Here is a 15,685-nt window from a genome sequence, read left to right on the forward strand (position 1 = left end):
CATTATCTAATTGATTGTTTAGTTATAAAAGTATTGAGTCGTAAATGAAAACAATTATTGTCAAATAATGACCTAATAATCACACTAAAACTTTTAAAGCTGGATTGCATTTGTTACTATTGTTTGTATGGTACGCTGGCTATTACCAATATTGTCAGTACCTAACAGGTATTTACCCGCATGATACCTATATATTTTTCTATAGTTTAAGTTTAAACAAGGGTATCGCATGAAAATTACTTTTTAGATAACGCGAGTCACATATAGGGAATTAAATAGAGTCGGGTGTGTTTATAGATTTTATGAAAAATTAAATTATATTTGTAACGGATGTTTTTGTAGTCAGATAGGTGCAAGGTGATTAAGTCTTTACGGACGCTAAGACCCTAATGATATATACATAATTATGTACATTACCTTTTTAATTGAAAATTTAACCCCAATATTATTATAATATAAATGAGACCAATATTTTGTCTGAGGCACATCAAGTTGAAATTTCAGTTGCAAAGAATCACTTTACCGCCATCGCTAAAAAATCGCGGTTCGCCTAATCTGTAAAATGAGTTGGTAATAATGTCTTCTTTAACCGTTTTAGGGAAAGAAAAACTAAAACTTAAAAAGTATTATTCTACCCTTTTTCCACTATCAATTTCATGCCGTAAAATTGAGCGATTTGAACAAAAAAATGATTAGACAATATTCTTTGTTAGCATTTTTTTTATTGAATATGCTATAGAGTAATATCTCTTGGGCATGTTTTTTAACTGTAAATTTTTACATTTTAATTCAATAGTAACACATTTGTCACTATCTCCAACTTCATTTCTTCATCAAGACCCTTTTATTTCACTGCAGAATATTGTTTGGCTGGGGTTTGTTTTCTGCTGCTAAAGTATTAGGTAAAGTAAACTATAGGCTGTACAAAGAAACTGTTACTTTCAACAGAAACTGAAAATTAAAGGAATGTGGAATATTATTAAATAAACAATGCAAGTTCATATACTGCAATAATTTATGTTGATACTGCTAATTGTGGCAATATTCGCGATATTACAGTTGAAAACATTTAGGAAAAATCTACTAAGTAGGTACCTATATAATAGATAATAATTTTGTTTTACCTCTGCTTCTATATGCTATAATAAAAGGCAAAATGCGTGTCAACAATTTTATTAAAGTAAAAAATGTTGCATTTATAACAAGTAACACTTTATATTAATTTCCAATGAGAACTAAATAACCTGTTTAAGGCCATTATATATTAATAATACATTTGCATGATACAATTTATATTTCTTATAAATAATTTAAACGCACATAAATATACTTTACAATACAACAAGAGATAAACAAAAGAGAATTATAATATATATGGAAATAGAGAGCCTACTCGTTGGGTTTTGTGCCAATCGACATTACGGCTGCTTCATACTTGTGAGGTAGAGGGCGTTCGCGATTTTCGTTGCGTTTCACGATTCAGGTTTATTGTGTTTTATTATTTTGCAAACGGTTTTAAAAGTGCAGAAGACGGCAATCCAAGTATTAAAATACTTAGAAGCAGATCTGTATTTGCTATGCCGTCGTAGTATAATATTTCTGACATCTTATTTACAGTGTACTTCTATCATTATCAATACATAATAATTCGATAGTAATAAGATCTAAGAATAAGATCGTTAATCAGACAAACATCATATTGAAAATATTATTTTTATTTTATTTTTGCTATAACATTTTGTGTACAAAATGCTTATAGTAAGTACTAATGATATTCACATTCCATATTAGATTTACAAAGTATTACACCTCTATTAAGCTATGTAAGCGCTGATAATTTGATCTTAGTTATTAATTATATTCAATGGAAAAGTAAACGATACTACTTTAAAATAAACTGTAATACACTGTAAAATTCCGAAATACTAAATAATAAAATATACTTAAAATTATTTTATGTCTAAAAATACATACTGTGACGAATAATAATAAACATTGATATTTATAATATGCTAAAACATTCTCAATTGTCAAACTATATTTTTACTCACAATTGATTTAACTTTATAAAAATATATGAATTCTTTTGTATTTCGATAATCATTTTAATGTATCATCAAATAAATATCAAGTATCAATGTTCAAATAAAAGAGAATTTATAATTTTTTAAAAATTGCCTAATAATATACGATTCAATATAGAAATACATAAAAATTTACAAATCTAGAACAGCAATTAACTCTGAAACATACTAGCTAGCCATATTATTTATCTTTGTCTTCATCAAAAAGGAAATTCGGATTCTAGCATTATCTTTCTACACAAACAAGTGAAACTAATATTAACAAGAACAAACTTATTCTAAGCCAAACAAAATTATTTCACAAATAAGTCACGCTACTTTTAAAAATTGAAAATGTTCACTGGAAAAGAAATTAACATCAAGTTTACAATGATCATTATACTTATCCATAGAAAAGGAACTATAAAGATTAGCATTCATTAAAATATACTTTCTTCGTCATGCGAAGGTTGTTTTACTTATGATAATAATATAAAAAATATTTTATGTAGATATACAGCAGATTAATTTAACAATTTGTTAAATAAGAAAGATTAAATAATTATAATAAGAACTGATTTAAAACAGGTCTATGAAACCGGGTAGTAATCAACAGCGAAATGCGAATGCGATACAAATTGCCAATACATATTAGATATATACCATAACAGTGGGTATATGATCTAAATAGAGTATGTACTAAAAAAAGGAGAGATTCGAACAATTAACGCGATAAAAGCAAAATAATTTCGCACTTGTGTACATGATATTATCTTTAAATTGCCATCACTTAACTATTAATTATGGGTTACGTGGTGGTTACATTTACAACATACAATAAACACAAAATGAGCATTATGATCAAACAACGAAATCATAAATAAGTCGTATACAAAATGATAATTGTTACATAAAATATAAAGGAAGTAATGCGAATTGCTGCAGAAATGTAGGTACCGGTTGTAACATTAACAAAACATCAACTAAAGCAAGCAGGTCGACGCAGGAACGATTGAATATTTTCTGAACGATGCAATATTATTAGGCGACACAGAAGGTATATATTTTGTATAATAAATTAATCCTCTATCAACCTGGTATAGCTGGTCCTTCGTTAATTTGACACCTGTATAACTAAAAGACTTCATCGAGCCAATTTGTAATTATATGTACAGTCATGATGCTATAGTGAATAGTGCGCCGTTTTATGTGCAATTTTGTTAGTCTATGACGCGTCTATTTGTAAAACGTCTTTGCCGGTGCCACACACAGACAAATATTAGAACACTTGTTTGAACTCATGTTTGGCACGGGTATTTGCGTATTTGTATTCTATTACAGACACTGACCAAATTAATTTTTTATGGCTTTTACTTTTAGGTTTCCATATATAATCAGTTCTCATTCAAGCAACTCTATAACTTTGAACGCTTGATGTGTGGTCGTAAAACCAATACCGAATGACAAGATAATACGTAAACATTTAAACAAACTTTGCACAAATACGAAAATTCCCGTGCCACACATGAGTTCAAATATTTTTGTTATCTGTGGCGCCGGCATAATATTATCTTTTGACATTGATAAATGACGATGTCTTAGTTTTTAATAAAAAGAAAGGTGGACCAAGGAACAACTTTATTCAACTGTATGTGTGACGTCATCAAGAATTTCTCGGTTTTTATTTTTTGTTTCTTTGAAATTAAGTATTCAAAATATATGAAAAATACATAATCGTACTCAGAGTAGAAAAATTAAGAAATGGTATTTTTGTTTAAGGCACTTTAACATTTTGAAATGTTAATTTTACGCTGAAGCTGTTGTCCATGAAGGATACATCAGTAAAAAGAATCACACTTGGACTTGATAATTTATCTATTTTAAACTCAAATCAAAGTAGTTTGCCCCTTATGGTAATTTTAAAGGATCTTTTAGTAAGGGACCGTAAACACTGTAGTCACAAGAAATCAATCTTATGAGACTGCTAATCATTTTTGTAGATACATATTCTATTTTTAAGATGGGACAGCAAGGGCAGCACCTTTTACCATTTAAATATGAACGTAAAAGATAAAAAAATATCTGCATAAATAATAATAAACAATACGTGAACAAAAAAAAAGCGGCGTTGGCCTAGTTGATTGTGGAACAGACTGCCAAGACGAATGTCCGCAGGTTCAAATCCAAAGGCACACACCTCTGACTTCTCTAAAAATATTATGTGTATATTCTTTGTGAATTATCGCTTGCTTCAACGGTGAAGGAAAACATCGTGAGGAAACCTACAAACCTGGGAAATTCTCTAGAGGAATTTTCAAGGTTGTGTATCACTACCGCTACGTTGTGACTATAGGTTATATATCATCACGCTATGATCAAAAGGAGCGGAGCAGTAATGAAAACTGTAGCAAAAAGGGGGAACTTTTTACAACTTTTTGGAGAGATTTTAAACGAAAACTATATCACGCGGGCGGAGCCGCGGGCAAAAGCTAGTTTACAATAAATAAAAATCGCTACACCCGTTCAATGAATTAAATAAATTGTTAAGTAAAAGTGTGAAATCTACTAACTGACGACATTCTGCTGGAATTCTGCTCTTGCCGTTAAATGTTCAGCCGCAACAGCTCATAAACGGGGTTGTTATTTGTCCTTTAACGCGTATTATGTCATGTTACCAGTATTTTCCTTTCCGTAAATATACAGCTTTAGTTACATCTTTCTTTAACCAACTGTGTTATGGGACCGACATTAACGGGTGCCTGGTCGCATGTTGTGTTGATTACGTTAAGCCCAGCATCAATGGCATCTTCCAAGACAGTTCGTATTAATATTTTTAGCTCTATCTTATTAAGTCCATTTGTGAAATAATATGCTATTGGCTGATTAAAATATTTTTTATGCCTTTTATTATAAAAACCAAAGCGTAGTTAGAAAAAGAGCATTTTTAATGTGAAGCAAACTCTTGTATCTTTGTATGGATCATATGACACAGACAAAAGACCAAAGCAAAACAATCTTTTTCCTTTATTTCCAACAGTGGAAAATTATAGGATTTATTCCTGCGATTATATTAATTTGGCTTTTACAGTTCTTGATGATGGTAGAGTAAAATACTTGCATGAAAGTTTGTAATATTTAGGACGTTTTTTGAATAAAGACAATGACAATTTTTTTCCTCTGGTGAAAATCGTCTTCCCTTCGCTTTCGTAAATGTTTTATATTTTTTGGAATAAACCAATTTGAGTATTGTATACCGCGTGTCTTCGGGACCCACTTGTAAGGCAGTAGATATGGTCCGAAAATACTTTAGTAATATCTGAAAAATAAAACATTAATGAATATTACTGTTCGAGCAAGGAAAAGTAACTTGTTGAGTAGGACATATAAGAAGCGGTACATTTGTCCCGTACATAACGTCAAAAAGGAAGAGTGGCTCAAAATTATATATTGTACTACTTTTAAACTTTATGTCGCGGCAGTCGCGTTACTCATTCTCCGTGGTTAACTATAGGACGAGGACAGAGAGGTAGACAATTACAATAGGACGTTATTTTTAAAATGAATATTATGGTACTGCGTTTCGAGTCGCGAGTCAGAGGAAAGTATTTTGAGTGTTATCATTACAAAATACTGTAAGGCGCACATTAAAGCGCCTCGCCTCAGTACGCCTCGCCTAATTTGAAGTAGGACATTGTACCGGCTCAATGTTAAAATGAGGCTACTCTTACAAACTCGTTTTCATGTCATGTCCTACCCAATTCTAATTAGTAACTATACGTTATCAAATATAGGATGATAATTTTGACAGCTCCTTCACATGAAGTTTCGTATTTTTTCGGTAAAATTTACTACAGGTAATATCATATTTTATTTTGAAGTGCCACTCATTATCATAATGAACAATCACGGACTATCGCAAATCCCCATTGAAATAAAATAAATCGATAATATAAAAATTTGCATTTAGATTTAATTATATTATTTTTTGCAAATATTCGAGTTGTTTGTAATTTATCACATTTATTGGTAAAAAAATCTATAATTAATATATCTAATGTTTTCACGATTTAAATAGTTAACACAATGATAACTGCAAGTGGTGTAGGGTTTAAAAAACATAAATGGAAATGGCTTACCAATAACAAATAGATAATTCAATAAAAAATATTTATATCATCTGAACATACCAAATAATTATGCAACTATCGATATCAAGTTTTATAAAAATGGTAATCGATAATCGAATACGTTCAATAACGATTATACCTTAGCCTCATCATTAGTGTGATTTGTCAAAATTAACATCCTAAATTTTAAAAGTTTTAGTAAACATTTTCACAACTTTAAGTAAGATATGTATATAGCATTACCGGTGAGATATGTGCTTCTTTCGGCCATTAAATCCATGTTTTCATGAAATGAATATCCGGTGTATAATCCTATCCAGGGGATAAAAAGCACCCAGCCTATCTTATATTATTGCAACTTTGTCCGTGTGCCAAATTCGCTTAGCACACATATATTATACACACATTATAAAAAAATTAAATAAAATTATATTAGTAAGCACTCAGGCTGCTGTTGTGCTGTCGCCTGTACTTTTAGTCCCAACTTACATACTTTTTTAATACGGTGTCATGTAACCACGGCAATATCCCTTTTTAGTTACTTTTTCCAATTAACAAAGCTAATAGAAATGTTTCCTCATCTGAATTCACTCTATTACTAACTATCCAAAAATGCGTAGCCAACTGTGACAAGTTTTTTTTATGTATATACTTGTCCTCTGTTAAGAGTTTTGTCGAGAACTTTAATTCAAACTTGAAACCTTTTGTCCTGCCAGGATTTCCACCTATAACTAGTTGCTTTAGGGACATAATGTAATGGTCCTGAAAAATAATACAATAATTTATTAAAATATAATAAATAATAAATGATGCCATGTATTTATAACACAATACAAATGCAAGGAATTAGTCCATTAGAGATACAGCTCTGAAATTTGTTTATTCAATAGTCAAACCAAAATAAGTATATTAAACCAAGATGACATAATAACGACAATCTTGTCTACCAACAGATTTTTCATAGTTTAAAATCAAAAATGAATATCGCATAATTTTAAGGTATGCGGATTCCCACACGTATTTTAAAAAGACCTTGAGGTATCGCCTTAAATGAGCAGATTTCGCCATCGCGGTGACTGAGTAAATATTATGTACGATTTTAATGAGTACTATCGATATTATTTTTATAAAAAATATAAATGTCATTTACCATCAATCGCACGACAAAGATAACATGAGACATTTTGTCCAAATATTTTATCAGTTCCTTATCGCGTGCAAAACAAATAACAAAGCCAAATTAAAAAAACAAAGGGTGAATTAGTAAGAAGGCAGCGGTGGTCCGTTTGAATAAGCAAAGTTCTTTCATTATTGAGGAAATCGTAATCGAACTTATCGCACACAAACTGCAATGGGAAATTTGAAAATTTTCAACCGGAATTCAAATTACGGAAACAAGGCGATATTGCCACTTAATGCAATAAATATTTTAACATGCTTATGAGAAAATAGATATGTAATTTATTGGAAACTAGAATAAAATTTAAAAAGTATGCGTTGTTTTGTTTATAATTGTATTAATAAAATGGAAAAATTAAATTAAGCTTCAGTTGTCATGTTACAACAAAAGGAGAACTGGAATATTTTACCATTTAATAACAATCATCAGATATTGTGGCAACTCGTTTGAAATTGTGTCAGACGACTTGCCACAATCTCTGTCATTGTGTCAGTCAATTTTTATCGTATTTCGTTCGGAATTTTCAGTAATGCATATTTTTTTAATTAATTAAAATAGCCTCTGACATTTGTTTTTATGTTTTTACTTATCTAATTTAATTACGTACATAATTATTTTATAAATAGGGATAAAAGGCATGATTAGTGTTTTGAAAACTTATTCTCCAGTGTCATCTAACTGAAAGTATCTTACAACAAAATTAATTTGAGGTTAGACCAAAAACAAATAGAGTGACTGTTTGAGAGTGACATACCCCTGAGATAATGATATCCTCTTTGTTTACGGCGAAATTATTATTGATAAACAAAGCGTTGCTAAGCAACGTATCGGTGTTACCTAATTATTAAAAAATATTGAGATTAATTCACGTAAGGATACGTGCTTTAATTTTTATGTAATCAATTGAATTGATAAACAAAAACTATTTTTGGTTTAGATTTCATAATAATTTGGTTTCGGCTTTGAAATTAGTATTGGCAAGTAAAAATTTAAATTCACGTCTAGTTAGTGATTAGTTCTTAAAGTTGCCGAAATAAAATAATTATTAATTATTTTTACATTTTTCTTCAATATGACGAAATTAAATCACGAAATATCCATGAATTTAAATTCTTTACTTGCCAATACTTGTTTAGTTACCCAGATTAAAGCCGAAACAAAATGTATGAAAATGGACCTTGAGCTACCACCTTAAGTGTTTTCTTTTCTTTTAAATTAAAACTTGATGAAACGTTGACCCAAAGGACGCGTGTGCGTGTATCCGTTACCTTGTTTTGTGTTCTAAAACAATAGGAATGTAGTTACATCCATCTATTGTATACTTTGCGTATTCATTATAAAAAATGAATGAAGTTATAATTATCTGTAGAATCGTAAAATTACCTTCGCATTAACTGTAAGTAATAAGAGTACGAATTACGCAATATAATATCCCTCAAGGTACAATGTTTATAACGACTGTATGCGATTATAATAACTGATGTGAATTAAGTATATTGTCATCTATTTTTTGTTATAGGAAGCATGTTATAGACGCCCCAGGACGATAGATGCTGCGATTATTACTTATTTCATATTTAGAAACAATACGACAATTCTCACGCCATGTAAGGAAATTGCTATGTGCCACCGCATAGGTGCGTGCTAGCTAGTAAATAGGATGGAATGAATCCACAATTCCAAAAAAATTAATTTTCGTGAATGTTAAATGTGGATTCCGGATCGTTATGGTTTTATAATGTTCGTATTTTCTTGTTTTATAGCATTGATACTAGTGTGTTAAATGTACATATTTTTTCCTTCATTGCACGCCCCATAGTTTTAATAAGAAAAGTCTCTTCCTAGCTAGAAGTATAGGCAGTCCCGGATCTATGGGGAGGCAAGCCGGGGCCCATGCCCTGGGCGGCGAATTCAGGACGGCAAATCCAAACTTGGCAGACGAATACACAACTCATACTTAATTAACGCAACTTTGACTACTGAGACATCCAGAACATTACACACATAAATTATTTCGCGCCCTGCGCGAAAAGATGATGATAAAGTTAAAAATATAGGTGGTCAAGGGCGGCATTATCTAGATTTTGTCCCGCCTCCAAAAAATTCAAAATCCGGGACTGAGTATAGGTGCAGTAGTCGTGATAGAGAATAGATGCGAAGGGTGAAAAATACATATGCAAAAAAAACGATAGTATTGAATACCACATGGAACATTCAATGTTCAATTATTGTCAGCAAAACTAATCAAATAGAGTAAAGTTTAGTTATTCACTTGTGAAAAATTAATTTTATGATATGTTACATAATTGAAATGAAATAATTAATAATGATATGAAACTATATTTTAAATTTAGATTGTTAAATATATTTGCTTTGATAGGGTTTATATTATATTTTTATTTACGTAAGGAAAATGCTTTATTTGTATTCACCAGTTTGATGTTCAAGGACGGGTATATGATTAATTCAATTATTTTTAATAATATTAAATGTCTTTAAATCACAGCTTTAAATGGATTTTAAAAAGTGGGGCATTATACAATTCTTTACCTTATTACGCTTTTATACCACTGACCTGCCAAATACGTGTTACTTGTATATAGTATAAGGAGTCAAAAGTATCAAAACTTCAAACTAATTGATTGGGTACACGGAAAGATCGTTTGAACTATATTTATTCTTTTAAAATCTTTAAAACTGAACTCTAGTTCATTGGTGTTGTATCATATTTCCAGGTTGTTATAAATTCCCTAGTTATTATAAGATTGGCACAACTTACTAGCTGCCTATGACTGCCTATAGTCAATTGCCAATTATTACGTCATTTGACTCATCTCAGGCCCTGTATTTGTAAATTTAGGTCGATACTTAGACTTAATTATGTAATAAATCAATAACATTAATACTTAATTAGCGTTTCTAGCATTCTATTTGCGTAGTCATATTGTGCCAATGGTTTGTCAATTGAATCATAGTAATATCTGTTCTAAATGATAACCTTACATGATTTAAGCTCTTAATATTTTACGTAGGTACCAGTGAATATAATTAGCGTCCAGTTTTAAAATAATTAGCACTCACGGCTTTATTTAGTTTTAAATTTTCACTGCGGTTTAAGTGTACGAAAATCTATATATATATATATATATATAAGTACCTATTATATGATTTGTTTTACATAATATTGTGGAATATGCGAAAAGATATATTTTCGTACATTTACTATTGTTTGGCTCTATATTGTGGATTAATATCTCTATATGGTGGCTTTCATACTAGTCATTTAAATAGGTCATTAATTTGAATTTAAATATGGCAATAAGAATAATGTCCATAATTGTAAACTTATAAATTTACTTGCTGTGTTCATAAGTAATAACGTGTATAGGTGAACCTGAATCTTACCCAAAAATATGCCCGTAAATTGTGATTTTGGTACTTTATTATTATTTCAAAAAATCTTTTTATTGAACACTTATGTGAATCTAATAACGAATGCTTATTTGGTACACAGTAAAGTAATATCTGGTTTAGCACTAGGCGCCCTAGTGCTACTGTGGCAATGAGTTACTCCAGCTACAATCCAGTGAGCAAAAACAATGCCTTCGCCTGAACCCGGTGGCTGTGGCGCCCGCTATGACAACTGATACCCCAGCGGTAAATGATCTCGTACTACATCCTTTTAGTATAAAAAGGGCGCGCAGCAAGCAGATGGCATCATTCGCTCGGGTTGCATCCCGGAGCACAGTGAGGTCCTCTACAGGGACTAAGTTTACTTTTCTACACGTACAGCGTCTACGCCAAGATGTCCATGGTCAGAAGATCCAGTATGGACAGGATGTCATCCAGCATGACGTCCAGCATGACTGGAATGGGTCTGGGTGGAATTACCGGACTCACTTCAGGAATGAGCACTCTCAGCTGCATGAGAGAACAGCAGATGACCATCGGGGGAATGCCTTCGAACTACGTCCCCGGATTGTCGGCTTACTACAACATCTCGAGCTTCTGCCAGCGCCCTGGCCAAACACGTCGTTGGCCTATGCAAAGAGCTGGACCTACTGCGCAGCATCGCCCAGGGCGCTCGCACAGCACCGGCGCTCTACACCGCATGAAGCATTCCATGAGGAACAGCCCCAACACTCAGTACACTCACAACCTTATCTGCAAACTCGCCGATCAAAATGAACGCCGCCGCCGCCAGGATACCCTGGAAATGATTCCTCAGAGTTACTACTCGCAGCAACCGCTGAAGGTAGAACTTACTGAATTCTATTCGAGGGACAACTCTAAGGATCATCACACCGAGCAATACGATCTGGTAAATGACAACATCCTCCCTAACCCTGTGCTGAGAAGAGGACAGAACTTCTTCTTCGCCGTGCGCTTCGACAGGACTTACGATAAGCAGCAGGATATGATTCGTATCGTGTTCTGCTTCGGTAAGTAACGTTTCTTAGTTTAGATATTCCAACATCTACAATTGGCAATTTTTTTAAATAATAGATTGTTTTCGATCATTACTATATTTTAATTCCACTCTATATACGATCTAAAACATTCAAATCAATATTTCTTTGTAGGACCCAAGCCAAGTATTACAAAGGGAACTCGTGTAGTTCTCCCCGTGAACTGGAACACACAGCAGGGAGTATTCCAACATTCTCGTGACATGATGGGAATGGGCATGGGAATGGGAATGTCTAGAATGCAGGATACCGGAACTGCGATGGCTACGATGGGAACCATGGGAACTATGAGCACGATGAGCTCTATGGGTCCCATGAGTGGTATGAGAGAAACTACCACATACGGCGTCCGCCGCAGTTCGTTCAGCAATGAACCACTGCCCCTACAGCACAGCCCCCTCAGCCCACACGGACCCATGGATCGCCCAATGATCGATCGCTATGGAGGAACTACTCAGCACTCTTCTTTCGGTCGCGGTTATGGCTCACGCCACGGATCTCGTCACGGCTCTATGCAAAACCTGGCATCGCTCGCTCACGACATGGACAGATGGGATATTAGTATCCAACGCCAGGATGGAAACACCATCACATTCCAAGTACACGTACCTGCCACTGCTCCAGTCGGTGTTTGGAACTGTTGGGTTCAGACTAACCGCTTCGGCCAGCGCGACAACCGCCACGACTACAAATGCGACGAAGATATTTACATCCTCTTCAACCCCTGGTGCCGCGAGGATCCCGTCTACATGGATAATGAATCGTCCAGAAAGGAATACGTCCTCAATGAACAGGGTAAAATTTGGTGCGGCACCTGGCGCCAACCCAAAGGTCGCAAATGGATTTACGGACAGTTCGACGATGTTACATTGCCTGCTTGCATGTATTTGCTGGAACGCAGTGGCCTGGAACATTCGAACGTGGCAATCCTATCCGCGTCTGCAGAGCTATTTCATCGATGGTAAGCATACTAATAAGATTAATAAGTTTAATTCCTTACAATAAAAATAGTTCAAAATGGTTCATTGATAACTTTGTGTTACAGATCAACGCCAACCACGATGACGATGGTCTAATGGTTGGACGCTACGACGGCGAATACAAAGACGGAGTAGCTCCTCATGCTTGGACGGGCTCTGTGGCTATTCTGGAACGCTACCTTACTGATGGTGGCCGACCTGTAGAATACGGCCAATGCTGGGTATATTCTGGCTTGGTTGTGACTATTTGCAGAGCTCTCGGTAAATAAAACGATTAAAAAATATGTATTTTAAATTACTATTTATCTAGAAATATCAAACTGAATAGCACAATAATGAATTGCAGGTATTCCTTGCCGATCCGTCACCAACTACGTTTCCGCCCATGATACCAACCGCACCTTTACTGTAGACAAATATTTCGACCGTGATGGCAACGAAGTGCCCAACGGACCCGATGAGGACTGCTATGACTCATGCTGGAACTTTCACGTTTGGAATGACGTATGGATGCAACGCCCTGACCTGCCTCAAGGTTTTGACGACATTTCATGTGAATCATTATAATTTTAGCTACTTAATTAACAATTATTAACTCAAATTTCCTGGAATAGGATACAGCGGCTGGCAGATTATTGACTCTACGCCCCAGGAAGAAGCTGAATCGGTCTACCATTGCGGCCCGGCCAGCGTAGAAGCAGTTCGCCGTGGCGAAGTCGGATTCCAATATGACACACCCTTCATGTATTGCCAGCTCAATGCCGAGCTATGCCACTTCCAGGAAGAAGAAAATTCCGAATGGGGCTTCATTCGGATGGCTTCTAACCAATACCAGTATGTACTGTATGAGAAATTAATAATTAAATCGTGAACAACACTATAAATTGTCATCACATTGCAGAGTGGGCCGCAAGATCCTCACCAAGAATCCAAACCGCGATGACGACGAAGGGAGAGTGACATGCTCGAGATCACTCCACGAATACAAGACTGTGGACAGTTCTTCACCCGAACGCCTAGCCATTATTGCTTCATGCCGCGGCTACCAGCGCCTGCAGCAGTATTATGAATATCCTGACCGCAATTTCGAAGATGTGTACTTCGATCTTATGGACATTGATATTGTGCCCTACGGCCAACCTTTCGACTGCACCATGAATATTCAGGTAGGATTAGGTAGCCAACAAACATTGACTATTTAATAGTAGGGAACAACGATGTAATATAATAATGTATGCTACAGAACAAGTCGCACGAAGATCGTACCATCTGGTGCGTACTGACGGCTTCATCATGCTACTACACCGGCGCTATTGCCTCGCGTCTCCGACGGGCTCAAGGCGAGTTCATCGTACGCGCTGGCCAACGTGAGGTTCTGAAGCTTCACGTCACACCGCAAGAATACATGGACAAGCTTGTCGACCACTCAATGGTGAAGGTGCACGCCATGGCCTACGTGAAGCAAACCCGTCAGGCCTGGTCTGATGAAGATGACTTCCCTCTACACAAGCCAAGAATGCAAGTGCAGGTAACAAACAATGAATTATCTCTACATTACAACTCAATTTATCGTGAACAATGTTATTACACATTGATGTGCATATGTGCAGGTGAGGAGCCAACCTTGTGTGGGACAAGAATGCTCGATTACATTCAGCTTCCAGAATCCGTTGAATGTGCATTTGACCGACTGCTACTTCACCTTTGAAGGACCCGGAGTCCAGAGGCCGCGACAGGTTTGTACCGTCGCAACATTGAACACCTGAAGCTGTCTGAAAGGATGGAAAATACAATATGATATTCACTTGCAGATAAGATTCCGCGACGTGAAGCCCGGTGAGTTCGTGAACTACCAGGACAAGTTCATCCCGCGCAGACACGGCGAGCGACGCATCGTGGTGACGTTCTCGTCGCGCCAGATGGACGAGATCTTCGGCTGCACCACAGTGAATGTGCGCGGCTAGCTAGCCCCCGGGCCCCGAGCGCCTTCGCCGCGCACCTCGCCGGGGCCGTCGTCACCGCCAGCGCTGCAGATGGACCGTTCCTACGTCTCCTACGTAGCGCCGGAACAACATTTGTACGTCCAGGAGGAGGAAGTCGTGATTGTCAAGTCCAACCCGTGAGCGCGACCTGATCGCGCAGTATAAGTGATGTCTGCGATATGCTTTAATTTGGTGTGTTGGATACAAAACCAGTGGCGACTTCGCTTAAACTGTAGGACAGTACAAATGTTACAAACGAACTTTTAAACTTTATACGAACGAACAACGATAACGTGGCATGTCTAAGGATCATAATATACTCGTTATAACATAATGTTTTTCACAAGCACATTTCAAATCAATAAAAATACAAAAATAATTTTATATTCATACACATTTTGCACAGTGTGATTTAATTATGACTCATATACTTAAGTGTACTATGTAAGGAAATGACCTATGCTTCGTGTGCCATTATGTTTTGAATAATGATGTCTCTTGCCCAAAGAGCTTAGTGTTAAGAACTTTATATTATCTAGGATAATCATATTTTACATACAAATACTGCTTATTGTCTAATATTATTTTTATTACTTTATACACCTATGATTGATCTTTATTTATATTGTAACCACTAAAATATGTTTTTGCACTGTTTGTGTGTTTTTGGGATCTCAAAAATAAAAAGCATTCATTGCAAAATATCTTTGAATTTACAATCCTTCATCCGGTTTTAAAAATATTTGTTGTTTTGAATGGACAGCTCAACACATACACGAGCATGTCATAAATATCATTCATCATTCATCATTGATTTATGAACAATACATTTACATTAAACATACAAACATTACTTACAATAAAATCATAAAAGCTCAAACATA

At 35.0% G+C, this 15,685-nt stretch overlaps 1 pseudogene; it reads left to right on the forward strand.

Moving 5' to 3' along the window:
* The first annotated feature begins 11,025 nt into the window (after positions 1-11,025).
* On the forward strand, positions 11,026-15,380 carry LOC115450543 (annotated as a pseudogene).
* Positions 15,381-15,685: the final 305 nt, after the last annotated feature.

This window comes from Manduca sexta, unplaced genomic scaffold (assembly GCF_014839805.1).
Source record: "Manduca sexta isolate Smith_Timp_Sample1 unplaced genomic scaffold, JHU_Msex_v1.0 HiC_scaffold_3157, whole genome shotgun sequence".
In the NCBI taxonomy this organism is placed as follows: Eukaryota; Metazoa; Arthropoda; class Insecta; order Lepidoptera; family Sphingidae; genus Manduca; species Manduca sexta.